Source organism: Cavia porcellus, unplaced genomic scaffold, assembly GCF_034190915.1.
Source record: "Cavia porcellus strain 051 isolate PalLab524CR breed Dunkin Hartley unplaced genomic scaffold, mCavPor4.1 scaffold_7, whole genome shotgun sequence".
Lineage (NCBI taxonomy): Eukaryota > Metazoa > Chordata > Mammalia > Rodentia > Caviidae > Cavia > Cavia porcellus.
The window spans coordinates 62894063-62906444 of NW_026947490.1; the positions used below are offsets into that span (position 1 = coordinate 62894063).

Sequence of the window (12382 nt, forward strand, 5' to 3'; positions counted from 1 at the left end):
AATATTCCTTGTGCCACAAAACCAGTGTTTGTGACTTTTGAGGGTTTGCATAAGGCACACGGTGAAGTATATGTTTTACATGTTTGTGTCAGGAATAACATTATTTCTTCCTAGCACATTTTCTTTTTCTTTTTCATGTGAATACTTTTAAGAGCACTTAAGTTTAATCGAGACACAAAAATGTCAAATGAGAACTAATTAAGTCAATCACCTAAACCCCTGAATCTTGACTTTCTTATTTAATGCGAATATATGGATTTTGTTCCTTTACATTACATATTTCATGCAATCAAGTATGACATGATCTCAGTTTAATTGTTGAATAAATGAACTACTCAGCATTATTTCCTGTGAGACAGCATATGTATGTGTGTTGACAACGAAACAAAACTGTCATTTTAAAAATTGCAATTCATGAAGTATAATACACATTATGGAAAGTGCGTGATGTAAATGACCACATCGATAAACTACTGGGAAAGGAAGAGTTATGTAAGTGCCACCCATGGCCGGAAGTAGAACATTATCTTTACCGGAAACCCGTAAGTTCCTCTCCTTATCACAGCCCACTCTGTGCCACCTCCCTGCCCTGAAGACTGCTCCCTTCTTGCTGCTAGAATTTTCAGTGCGGCTAAAAAGATAAGAAATATGAAATAAAGGTGGGCTTTTTTCTAAGAATGTGGAGAGAGACTCCATGACATCCGGAGTCTGGCATTCTCTCCGCCAGACACATAGTGTGGGGGCATGCATATAGTTTAGGGTGGGGGGTGTGCCTAAGGGGCATTACTGATGTACTGGTAGCCCATTGGTATTTATTTGGCACCACAGTTAAATTGCCTAGGGGCGAGAAAGGTGACCTCAAGTTAGTGCCCCTTGGTTCTGCCTCCCAGGCTCCCACCTGCTACAGTGTCCCATCTGGGGCAAAATCCTTTCACTTGCCTGCTATAGATATTAGTACCTGGCTTTGTTTGCATAAGTTTATACTTAAAAATGCCTTCCTATAGGTCATAGTTTAGTTTGGTTTCCATCCGGAATACATATAAACGGAAGCAGGTGTATGTGCTTGTTTCTCTCTGGACTCATGTTTTCAGTTTGGTGGGTTACTTTACATTTGCTTCCTTTGGTAAATTCTCACAATCATATTTGCATATACAGTCATCATCCAAAAGTAGATACAGAACGTCTCCTTTGCCTGCTAAAGTTTGCTCATGGTATTTTCCAATCAATCCTCATGTCCACCCTCAGAAAATACATTTTAATTTCCATCTCTACAGATTTCTTCTGCATATTCAGGCAGGGCATGGAATTCTATTAGAAACTTCCAAATATTACACAACAGGGGCTGTACAGTTTTGCACCTAACCCTCACCCTAATCCGCTAAATATCAGCCTTCTTTGAAATTAGCTGAGAGAATGTGATGAATGGGTATGCCATTGTCATCTCCTTATCTTTCTTTGATAATTAATGACATTGAGTAGCTTGCCATGTGCTTATTGTCCTCATGTACATATTCCTTTGTGGTCTGTTCAAATCCTTTGTCCCATTTTAATTGGATCGTGTTTGTTGATTTGAAGAATCCTTGACATATTTTGGATACAAATCCATTACTGCATACATGTGCTGTCCAGTAATTTTTCCCAATATGCATAAAGTCTGCCTTTTGAGTAAAAAATTTCCATTTGATGTTCTATTTGTCAGTTTTCCTTTTATGGTGAGTAGGTTTCATGTCCTGTGATCAACCTTGTTTTTTAAAGTATGGCATGAAAAAAGGGGCCAAATTTAATGTTATATAATAGCTACTGATTCCAGTATCACTTATTGAAAACACCATTTCCTATTTGATTACTTGGTACACTGGTTGAAATGTTTGACCATAAATGGTCAGGTCTATGTCCTTTTTCAAACATATTTTTATTTTTGCCTATTAATTTGATAACATTGAATTTCATTGTGGTATTTTCATACATGCACATAATTTTTTGGATTATATTTGTCCCTCATTATCTTCTGTTATACCACCTCTTCCCCATATCCTTCATCTTGTCTAATGTTAGTCTCCTTTCTACTTTCATTTTGTCTTTAATATCCCACATATTGGGGACAACATGGTGCTTGTCTTTCTGTATCTCTACAGTATGTTAACATCAAGAAGTACCATACCTGTGTCACATGGTACTTTTAGCTTTAGGGTTTTTCTTTTTCAGAAACCTCCTTACTGATTTTCATAGTGGCTGTACTTTATATTTCTTCTTTTGAGAAGTATTTCTTCATTTGCTGTAGTTGTTTCTTTGTGTTCCGTTATATTCTGTTGGTCTATGTGTTTTGTACCAGTGTTACATTGGTTTTTTTTTTTTTTTTTTGGTTATTATGGCTTTGTGTTGTATTTTGAAATCAGGTGTTGTAATGCATCCAATCTTGTTCTTTTTGCTCAGAAATGTTTTGACATTCTGAATCATTCCATTTTAATTTTAAGAGTTTTTTCAGGTTCTGCAAACAAGATCATGAGAATTTTGATGGGGATTGTATTCAGTCTGTGGATTGTTTTTGGTAGCATGATCACTTCAACAATTCTAATTCTGCTGATTCATTAAATGGGAAGTCTTTCCATCTTCTAATGTCTTCTTCAGTCTTTTTCTTCAGTATTCTGAAATTCTCATGGTAGAGGTCTTATACCTCTTGGGTTAGACTGACCCCTAGGTTTTTCTTAAGCTATTGTAAATGAGATTGTTTTACTGATTTTTTTCTCACAGGGCTCATTATTGGTGTATAGGGAAGCTATTGATGTTTGTGTGCTGATTTTTGGTATCCTGTTACTTTGCTGAATTTCTTGACCAGTTCTAAAAGTCTTTGTGGAATCTTTAAGGTCTTCTAAGTATAAGATCATATTGTCTGCAAATAAATAAACTTGACTTCTTCCTTTCTTATTTGTATCTCTCTTTTATTTTTTTCTTCTACTTAATTGATTTCATTAAAATATCAAGTAATACTGTATATTGACTAGGAGTGGTGAGCATGAATGTCCTTGTTTCATATCATAATTGTAGAGAAAATGCTCTCAAGTTTTTTCCATTTAGTCTGATGTTAACCACGGGATTGTCTGTGTAACCTTTGTTGTACTGAGACATGATCCTTCTGTTCCTGGTTCCTTTGGTGCTTTTGCATGAAGACAGTTCAGTTTTTTCAAAGGGTTTTTGTCAATTAGGATGTTCATAAGATTTTTATTTTTAATTTTATTTATGTGGCATATTACATTATTGATTTCCATATGCTAAACCTTTCTTGCAACCCTGGAATGAAGCCAACTTGATCAACTTTTAACTACTTTGTCTAAAATAATTTTTAAAGTGTATAGAAATTTAGTTAAATAATGTTAGAAATATGTAGATCAACTTAAGAATAATGGAAATCTCAATGATATTCACATTTCCAATCCATTTATATGGCATCTAGTCTCACCATTTATGTGGGTTTTCAGTTTCTCTCATAGAAATCTTGTACATGTCTGTTAGGTATTTCTAGGAATTTTTCTGCTTGTGCTTCTGTGAAAGATAATTATTGTTTTTTCCAGTTGTTTTTGAAGCAGTGATTATATAATTGATTCTAAAATATGTATTCCAGTATTATATTTTGTTGCAACCTACTAAGTTTATTCTAATATTTTTGCAGATTCCATAGTGTTTTCTAAATGTAGAATTATGTAATTGCGAATAATTTGCTTTCCTTTCCCGCCACAATTTCATATGCTTTTGATTCTTCTTGCTCTATTAAACGGCTCAGAACTTCTGTTATAAAAAAGTGAGTGTGAACATTTCTGGTTTTGGAGAGAAATCATTTAAAATGCTACCATTAACTGTGGTATTACTTGTGCAGGGCTTTTAAAAGATATCCTTTTATAACCTTGAAGCAGTTTCCATCCATTTTTAGTGTGTTGTAAGAGTTTTTAAAATTGGGCTTTGAATTTAGGAAAATGTCTTTTCTGTTTTATTGGGACGATTGAGTTGGGATTTCTTCCTCTGTGAATAAGGTGCATTACATGATAAAACCACCCTTTCTATTGTATTACAGTTTTCTCATATTTGAGGATAAATTTACTGATGGTTTGTATTTCTCTGTATGTTCATGAGGTGTATTAGCTAATAGTTTTATTTTCTTGTAATATTTTTGTGCAATTTTAGTATCAGTGCAATGCAGACTTCATGTTACAAGAGATTATTTTTCTTTATTTTGATAGATTTTGTTTAGTGTTGTTTCTTTGATATAATTCCGTAGCAAACTCATCTGTACTTGATGTTTTCTTTATGAAAAGTTTTTTATGGGTATTTTTAAATTAGAAATCTTTTTTTAAAATTATGGCATCATTAGGTTTTCTATTTCTTCCTGAATCAGTTTTGGTAATTTGTGTTTTGCAATATATACGTTCATTGTATTTAAGTTTAACTTAAAATATTCCTGAATTATTATATTAATCATTCTTTTATGATTTATAGTTTCTAAAACAGTGCTGGTGGACCTTATCGAGCTCTCAGTCACACAGAAAGCCCACTGAAGCATGCGTGCCATAGGTTCACCACCCTGTTCTGTGGAGATTCTTGTCTTCGCTCTGTCTCTCTGTTTCTCTCTCTGTGTCTGTCTGTCACTCTGTGTCTATCTTTTTGGTCAGTTTTTCATAGGAGGCTTACGGCCATTTTATTTTCACATCTTTATGTTGTTTCAGAAAATAAAAACAAAACAAAGGATAACATGTGACAGAATCATGCTATTTAGAAAGCCTAAAGTATCTATACTCTGGCCTTTATAAGCAAAATTTTGTCAGTGTTTGCTCTAGTGGTTTATCAGTTTTATTCATCCTTTGAAAGAACCAACTTTTGAGTTTGTTGATTTCTCTATTTTGCTGATTTCTCCATTTTGTCCATTCTCTGTTTAAATTCTCCATTTTTATATATTATATTCACTTTTACTTTTTTGCTTTTTTTATTGTATCATAAAGTAAAAATAGTGGTCACTAATATTACAGGTCAGTTCTGTTCTTAAGTAATTGTCGAAAGTTACACATTTACCTCTAAGTGATTTTTGCTTCATTTACAAATAAAAGTTCTTATTTTTATCTAATTAAAATATTCTTATTTTCAAATTTGTGTTCCTTTTTAAAATTTTAAAATTTAAATTGACAAAATTGCATACATTTGTGAAGTACAAGGTGAAAATTAAATACATTTATACAGTGTACATTGATCAACAAAGTTATCATTTTGATCTTTTAAACACAATTTCTTTGTATTGAGAAGCTTCTAAATCTTCTAGTTCTTTACAGAATATATGGTACACTGCCATGAACTGTATTCTCTTACTGTGCACCAGAACACATTGCTCTTATCTACCTGTCTTGGGATTCTTGTTACCTGACCTGTCTATTATCACTTTCCTTTCCTAGTCTCTGGTCACCACTGTTCTCCACCTCATTGTAACCAGTGTTTTTCTCTTCTGCATATGAAATAAGACATGCAGTTTTGTGTTACTGTATCTGGCTTACTTATTTAGCATAATGGCCTCTGTTAAAACAAGAATTATTTTTTATGGGTGAATAGTGTTCCACTGTGACACCACATTTTCTTTTTCCATTTCTTTGATGGACACTTAGATTCCATATCTTAGCTATTATAAATGGTGGTGCAATAAACATTCAAGTGCCAATACCTCTTTGATTTTTTGTATTAAGAGATCTTTTTCATAGTTATTTAATTTCCAGAATTTGAGTAATTTCCCGATACCATATTGTTACTGGTTTTTAGTTTAATATCCTAAGATCAGAGAGTGTATTTTCTGTGATTTCTGTTCTCTCATATTTATCTTTATTGCCCAGTCTTATGGTCAGCCTTTGCAAACATTACTTTGGCACTACAGAAAAATATATATTCTGTTCTAGTTTTGTGTAGTGTTAAATTGGATTGGTTAAGTGTGTTGTTCAATCTTCTTTTTAAAAATACCAATTTTATCAACTCCTGACAAAAAGACTGGGCAACACTTAAAACAGGGCTGTAGATTTGTTTGTTTCTAGTGTGCTCTCTGTTTGACTCCTTCCATCCACTTCACTTCCTTGCTGAGCCACTAAAACAATCTTGCCATCCCCCGTGGCGACTGCTTTGCTGCTTATGAAATGGCCCAGGCAAGCAGAGCTCTTCGGCTTCATTTTGGATGGCTGTTTTCCCGATACAGAAGTCTAAGTTGATAGTTACTATTCTTTTAGCAGTTAACAAAGGCAATGCTAGTGGGTATTTTTTGACCATGTTTCTTGTGAGAAGTCAGCTTTCCTTTGTAGCATAATATCCCATTCTTAATGTGTTCTACACTTAATGTTCGGGTCCCACGTTGAACCTCACTCTCACTGTGAGGGTATTTAATCCGGAACATTTGGGCAGTAAATAGGCCATGAGAGTGCAGTCCTAATGAGAGAAGCACAGAGCTGTGAACAGCAGCTCCCCAGAGCGTCCTTAGCTCTTCTCCACATGGCAGCCTCTCACTGGACCCTGACTCCTCCAGTGCCTTTGTGTTTGACATTTGTGGCCCACAGAACTAGATAAATGTTTATTATGAGTAAGCGCCCCAGTCTGTGGTATTCTGTTTTTGCAGCCTGAATGGACTAAGACATAATGCCCTCCCCTTTTTGGAGGGATATTACCGAGAGCACTTCAGCACTGAGCTACATCCTCCACTTTATTGTTTTGTTGAGATGGGTTTTACTATGTTGTACAGGGTGGCCTTAAATTTGTGATTCTCGGCTCCTGAATAGTTGAGATTACAAACATGTGCCACTGCTCCAGCCCCTTAATTGTTGATCATGGTGTATATAGGCATGTTTTTCCTTTTCATTTATTCTCTTCAGGATTGAGCTATTCACAAAAATTCTGTCTTCTATTCCTGGCATCCCAATTACACATACGTTTTTCATTTACTAAAATACCACAGATTTGGACTTTCCCTTATTATTTTTGTCTCTTTGTTTTTCAAGTTGGATACTATTTATTGGTATTCAGTTCACAGATATCTTTCTTTTTGTTGTGACCCATTGCTGTTAAACCCATCTAATGAATTCTTCATTTTTGATAGTATAGTTTTCAAATCTTTAGTTGTTTCTAGACACACATACATAGGTTGAAGAAAAATGAACAAAAAAGAGAAAATCTTTTTTAGTGTGTATTTAGAGGCAGTAACCATAAATTGGTCATGATAGGGACAAGGTTAAACGTTCATCCTGCAATTCTGGAGGGAACATCACTGAGTTGTAGTAGTTGATGAAAGAAAGCTGTTTATAGAATAATAGTAGCTAATAAACTGAGAAGATTGGCAGAATTGGATTAAAAAATCATTACATCTTTAGTGCAATAATTCTTTTAGGCAAGGATAATTAATGGAAATTACCATTAATAGTTCTCAATAGGGAAGGTTATTGGGATAGGACTGGCTCAGGGTGACAGTGTATGACCCAGACTGTTATCAGATGAAAAGGAAAAACTATACTTTTGCAATGGAGAGATGTGATGGGCACCAGCACAATTAAGTAGCCAAACTTTGCACTGCTAATTGATGAACAGCTGAACACTTTGTGCCAGTTGCATATGATAAGCTTCACTTAACAGAGACTGGGAGTGAATGATTTTCATGGTTTGCTTTCTAGTCTTCACTGATCACTCATATTGTTTATAACAACTATAAAAGGATAGACCCTATTTTTGCCTTGCTAAGGCCAAGGGAACCTTGACACACCTCTCCCCTGACCGTCATATTCATCTTTTCTCCAAATTTGTACTCCCTTAGCCTTTGTAGAATAATGCATACAGATAAAAACACTGAGGATTTTTAAAACACAAATTCTTTTCTAGTGAGTTTTTTCTAACAAGGAAGATCATTTAAACTTTGATGTACATCTGTATTTCCTGTTCTACTGAATTGCAACTTGGTTTCAAAATCTAGATTTCAGGTGGATCCTTTGATACTGTGATTTGGTTTTTATCCAAAATGACTTCCTAAGCTTTGTGGGTTGGGAAGGTGGTTAAATTTTAGGAACAGTATAGATGACTTTTTATGAAGAGGTGGGGTCTGGTCATGAAGATCATGACACAAAAGGATTTGTGCCCCTCCCCAGCTCCTCCCTTCTCACTCTGCTTTCCTCTGTGAGACCCTTTCGCCATGACACCTCTGCCTAGAGCCAACCAGACATGCAATAACTGAAACTTATGAAATGCAAGCCAAAACAATCCTCTTCTTTGTTCAGTTGTGGCTGTTTGCTATTTTGGCCCAACTATAAGAAAGTAACCAAGACAAAAGACATTGTGTTCCTTTGGGCCCTTGATGTTACTTGGCTAGCTACTCTTCATGTGAGCTATCATTGTCCTACAATGGTATTTATCAGAGGAATTTGCAGCAATACTGTGACATTTTTAGAAAACATGCAAACTTAGGGTTTCAAAATAGCTATATTGGCTTTGCCAGAAGGAAACCCTATAGCCTTACCCGTGCCCACAATACGGGCACAGACTGTTCTCATTTGTTCATATCTGTGGCCTCAGAGGGTGGATGAGGCACCCAGACTTCTTGGCAATCCTGGCAGCCAGAGAAACCAAGAAACAACCAGCAGCTGCTTCCTTTTTTAATGAATATGAACATCTATTCATCTCTCTAGAGCTGTTATTCTGCCAGCTGTCAGTTTGATATACATGATAAAGATTGTGCAAAAAATTTGACCTCATTTTTGTAATGTCAAGAAATTAATGTAAAATTCTATTGATATCAGGACCAGAAGAGCTAACCTACTCTAGAAATGAGGTCAGAGCAAGATGGTAATCAAATTCACTATATTTTACCCATTGAAAATGAATGGTGATAAAAATTAATACCATCTGTGAGCTCATAACTGAATATGTATTGTGTGCAAAGCAATAAAGTTGTAAAGAAATTCTGTGTACATACATCTCCAACCTAGAGACAACTTCAAATGAAAATATTGCTGGTTAGATTCAGAATTTGAGCATGTAGTTTGAAGGTATAATGTTAAAAAGGGAATGGATTTGTGTTAGGATAGTTTTGATCATCCAAAAAGGCATAAACAAAAACTCTTGTTTTTATATCCACTGAGTCGGTCCTGTGCAAAGTGGGCAATAGATGATTCCTGATGTCCTGGAGGTGACAGAGTGTTGCGGAGATAGGATGCACACACATGACTACAAGGCAAAGCAGTGTGCTCTGAGTGCTAGAAAAGAGAAAATCAAAGATGTTTTTAAAGCTTAAATGAAGTGGAAGCTAGAGGATCTGTGAGAGAGGTTTTGTCGTAGGCCTTTTGTAAGAGAGAAAAAAGGAGATGGCATGGGCATATCTGATAGTGGAGGAGTTCCCATGGTTTGTAAAATAGTGTCTTCTCTGTGTTCCGATGGAAGCCAGGCACACGTCTACTGCAGCGTGTTCTATAATAGGTTGTGATGGTCTCTGTCTTCCTCCTTAGACTGTCGTTTCCTGAGGGGTAATTAATATCAATTCGATCCTCATAATTTGCAGATTCTGTATTGATGAATTGATCTACTCAACATCACTTATGAATAAAGTTCACAGTGCACTTTCACTGTCAGTTATGGACCTCAGAGAGCAGTGAGCAGTTTTTAGTCAGTGGCATGTGTTTCCAGTTGAGGACAGAAAAGCGGATACCTGATTTGTTGGTTCATCTTGAAAATAGGTGTCCTTTTTGCAGTGTGTGGTGCCACATGTTTTGCAATTATGTGCTTGGGTTGGTGATTTTGTTGTTTCAGATGGCCCCAAAATATGGGGTGAGGTGTTATCTAGTGTTCCCAAGTGCCATAAGAGTGTGGTGTGCCTCATCCAGAAAACATTTTGGTTGGTTGAGTTTTATGCGGTGGTGAGTTACTGCACTGTTGGCCCTAAGTTTGATGTTAATGATTCAACTCCTATTAAATAAGATGTTTTTAAACAGTAACGTACATAAGAGAAGGCTGTCTATTGATTGATTGATGAAGGTGTTCAGATCAGATGCCTACAGGAAGAAAATTTGCCCCTAGGAACCAAGATTCAGTATTTGCTCATTTAGGGTTTTCAGTGACGTCATAGAGCATAAGTATCCTGGTAATAAGAACTCTGTTAATTCTGCATGCCTGCATTCAGTGTTTAGCACATGGCTGTGCAGTTTTATTAGTTATTACTTGAATGTAGGGAATTTGAAGGAATACATCAACTTCCCAAAATATTTGAATACCAAATTCAGACATTGGGCTTCTGTCACATAGGAAATAGGAAGCCACTGGGAATGTTCTGTTCTAGGAGTGATCTTTCGGTTGTGAATTGTTCAGCAGGCATTGATTACTAGGTTGTGTTGTGGACAAAATGAAGGCCTCTGGGTCCCGGCTTCTAAGGAGATGCTGCAGTAGCTCTAAAAGTTCCTTTAGGAGGATAAATTTCACAGCAGCGTATGATTGGAAAGTCAGAGAAACTGAAGACACAAAATTGAATTATTCAGATCTGCAGTAATCCTGATATAATACTGACCAGATTAGGATGTTAGCATTCAGACAGAGATGGGGAGGCTGATACTTTAAGTGTTGTCAAGTAAAAAAATCAGTAGTGAGTGATTTCAGGCAGAGCATGGGGAGATGAATAAAGTTGAACCCAGAAGTCTGCTGCCCCTGACTTTCTTAGTTTCTGAGTTTGCAAACATTTTTCAAATAACTATTCCCTCTTACCAGGTTATTACTCTGTGTTATGTTGAAGCTTCTCTTAAAGCATCAGTAACGAATGGCTTCACAATCGTCTTCTAAGGATGAGCAGATGTATTCACTTAACTTCATTTGTGAATAAAGTTTATAAGTATACTTTCACAGTGATGGATTGTCTAGGGTTTGGGGATGAGAAGCACAGACAGTGGGCTGAGTTTTACAATTAACAGTGAATTTTTATAGTTAATTGCAACATTTTATTGGGAGAGAGAGGTGTTCAGAATTGAATTACTATTTTTTCTTTTTAAACTGGATGCAGGTGCTATCTAAGTGACTTTTGATTTACTGACAATTTCTCACAGTGGATATTTAAACACTGTAATGCTAACTCAGCTGCTGTGTTGTAAATCTGTGCTACATGGAGATGTATTCTTCTTCTTCTTCTTTTTTTTTTTTTTTTTTTTTGCGTTACTGGGAATCGAACTCACGACCTCGCACTTGCCAGGCAGGTGCTTATGCCACTGAGCTAAATCCCCAGCCCGATGTATTCTGTTATTCATTGTTTATTATAAAATTTGTGTACAAATTGCAGAGACTCAGAGATCAGCATTAATTTATATTTTCAGTAGCATATGTAACTAAATGAAAAAGTGAATCCTTTCTTGTGAGGTGCTTAGTGTATTTGTTTCTTTGGTTTCCATTGGGAGAAGTAAAACTTTCTTTTACAACATGATATTGATAGAAAACTTTGGAGATACAAAGCTACTTCATTAAATTTTGATTTAAAAATACTTTCTCAGCATCTTTTTTCTTACTAGAAGTAAGTTTTTGAGGCAGTTTATATCTTACTGTAGGCTGTTTGCATCATCCATTTTACAAGGTTGTGCAAAACTGATATCCTACTTGGAACCTTTGGAATAATTCATTTTTTCCCCTGGCAAACTCATCTCAGGTAATCAAGAAATGTAGAGCTTTTAAATGTCAGTTTTCCAAGAAGAATTTGAATGACATTTCAAGCCAGCAGAGTTTATTCTGTCTGTGGCTAGAGTACTGCACACATTAAATTCAGTGGGAGATTAAAAATCAAAGGAATTTTGATGTTCTTATCTTTTTTCATCTGCTTTGTGTTTAAAATGTCTCTGTGAACAAAGCCATGTTTGTGAAGGGTATTAAGTTCTGTTTGGCCTTCTCCTCCACGGCAAGTACTCAGCGGACCTATTGCAGGGTTATGCTCCCTGAACTGATTGATGTATAAACAGAAGACAGATGGTGTAGAGATGACTCTGATGATAATTCATTTTTCAGCTAGTCATGAAGATATTTTGATTACAGTGTGTTTAAGTAATTATAACACAGTTTGCAGTGCTGGTCTTGCTGGGAAGCAAGCACATGGAAAACAAGTTAGGTGTTCTTCGTGCTCCACAAAGAATGCACTGTGGGGTGAAGATTTTAATCCCTAATGCTAGATTAGGACTGAAGGGGTTTGAAATATGTCATGCAGTGAGGTTAGTCAATTAAACACAGACCAAATAAAAAAGGTAACCACACAGCTGTGAGGCATAAATATTTGTTTTGGAAAGTATTTAGATGTTAGTATATGAAAGAACCCAGTATTTTTTTGCATTTAGGCAAGAGTCTGTGCACAGCTAATTAAAAAATTACGTGGCTT

The 12382-nt window shown here is 35.8% G+C and overlaps 1 protein-coding gene across 1 annotated transcript in view; it reads left to right on the plus strand.

The window, feature by feature from the left end:
• Odad2 (outer dynein arm docking complex subunit 2) overlaps nt 1–12382 on the plus strand; it is a 181094-nt gene that overhangs the window by 73050 nt on the left and 95662 nt on the right. The window lies entirely within an intron of this gene.